The sequence below is a fragment of the Tachysurus fulvidraco genome, chromosome 15 (genome assembly GCF_022655615.1).
Source record: "Tachysurus fulvidraco isolate hzauxx_2018 chromosome 15, HZAU_PFXX_2.0, whole genome shotgun sequence".
NCBI classification, from domain to species: Eukaryota; Metazoa; Chordata; class Actinopteri; order Siluriformes; family Bagridae; genus Tachysurus; species Tachysurus fulvidraco.
This window is the reverse complement of record NC_062532.1, coordinates 21323100-21325447: the sequence shown is the minus strand read 5'-3', so window position 1 is coordinate 21325447 and position 2348 is coordinate 21323100.

Here is a 2348-nt window from a genome sequence, read left to right as displayed (position 1 = left end):
GTTGTTAATCAGGGTGTTTGTCTGGGGAAAGAAACTGCTCCTGTGTCTCGCAGTTTTAGTAAGCAAAGTTCTGTAGCGCCTGAGAGAAGGGAGGAGCTTTAAGAGGTTGTGTCCAGGGTGTGAGGGGTCCGTGGTGATGTTTCCCGCCCGGTTTCTGGTTCTTGTGTTGTACAAGTCCTGGAGAGCGGGCAGGGGGTGTACTTTCTAAGGAAGTTTGGTCTGCCACAGGAGCTGTTGATGCTGTTCTACACTGCAGTCATTGAGTCTGTCCTGTGCACATCCATCAACATCTGGTTTGGTGCAGCAACTAAACAGCACAGAAACAGACTGCAATGCACGGTTAGAACAGCAGAAAAAATAATTGGTGCCCATCCTCTGCTGGGCCTTTTTGATGGTCTTGGGAAATGGTAGAGACCAGAAACTTGAAGCTCTCCACATATGACACCGGGCTGTTTGATATTGTGAGGGGGAGAAGTGTTGAGGGGTCTTTCCTAAAGTCCACTATCATCTCCACAGCTTTGTGGGTGTTTAGCTCTAGACTGTTCTGACTGCACCGTAGCACCAGCCGTTCCACCTCCTGTCGGTATGCAGACTCGTCGCCATCCGATGAGCGTAGTATCATCTGCAACTTTCTGGAGTTTTACAGTTTGGTCAGTTGAAGTGCAGTCATTAGTGTAGAGGGAGAATAACAGTAGGGAGAGGACACATCCCTGAGGACCCCCAGTGCTGATTGTCCGAATGGCGGAGGTGACACCTCCCAGTCTCACCTGTTGTTTTCTGTCTGTCAGGAAGCTGGTGATCCACTGACAGATGGAAGGGGGTAGAGTGAGCCTTAGGAGTTTGGAGTGGAGAATTTCCGGAATTATAGAATTAAAAGCCGAACTGAAGTCGACAAACAGAATCCGGGCGTCTGTCCCTGGGCAGTCCAGGTGTTGCAGAATGTAGTGCAGTCCGATGTTGACTGCGTCGTCCACTGATCTGTTTGCACTGTAGGCAAACTGTAGGGGATCCAGCATCTGTTCTGTGACAGTCTTTAGGTGGGCGAATACCAGCTGTTCAAAGGTCTTCATAACAACAGATGTCAGAGTGACAGGCCTGTAGTCATTCAGTCATGTGATGGAGGGTTTCTTGGGGATCGGGATGATTGTGGAGTTTAAAGCAGGAGGGACTTCACACAGCTCCACTGATCTGTTAAAGATATGGGTGAAGATAGGAGCCAGTTGATCAGCACATGCTTTTATTATTATTTTATTACTATTATTTCTTCTTCTTCTTCTTCTTCTTCTTCTTATGTATTATTATTATTATTATTATTATTATTATTATTATTATTCTTTCTTCTTTCTTCTTCTTCTTATTTATTCTTTATTCTTATTTATTGTTAGTATTATTATTATTATTAGTAGTAGTAGTAGTAGTAGTAATAGTAGTAGTATTTATTCTTATGTATTATTACTATTATTATTATTATTTATTATTATTTATTCTTTATTATTACTATAATAATAATAATTATTATTATTTATTCTTTCTTCTTCTTCTTCTTTATTCTTTATTCTTATTTATTATTATTATTATTACTATTATTTATTCTTTATTATTACTATTATTATTATTATTATTATTATTATTATTATTATTATTATTATTATTATAAAAACACTTTACTTTCATGACAAGTGCATATGTTAGATAATTTTATGGATAAAATTACATTTACTATTTTTCTAAAAGTTTATTACTATTGTGAAGGTTGAGAAAAAACTGAGAAAAGTGACAGCAGTAACCATCATAATCTCAGGAAACAGGGATTCTTTTAAGAGAAAATAAGCTTAATTTATTATGGAATTCTGTGTTACAAATGCATGTAGAATCCAAGCATGTAGAATGTAAGCTTGGTATTAATAATAAAGTTGTAGTTACTGTCAATTCACTTTCATATGGGAATTATGGCTGAGAAAATATCCAATATCTGAAAACTGATTAAAAATAAGTTGTTGTTGTTGTTGTTTACTGTGATTATTAAATGTTATTGACCAGCTGCTTGAAATTCGTCAGAAATGCAAGTGCAGAGATAAATCTGAGCATGAAAAGGGAACGACAAGTCCAGACAGAGAGAAGAGCTGACAGTCAGTAAACCGTGAGAAGGAATGTAAGAGAGAGAGAGAGAGAGAGAGAGAGAGAGAGAGAGAGAGAGAGAGAGGAAGAGAGAGAGGGAGGAAGCAGATGGTAAATGACAGTAAAGTCAGTGACTTTAAATAGAAATCAAGAAGCACCCATGAGGCATAACGAAAATGAAATCAACTGGAGAAGTAGTGAGAAAAAAGGAATAAATCAATGAATAAGGA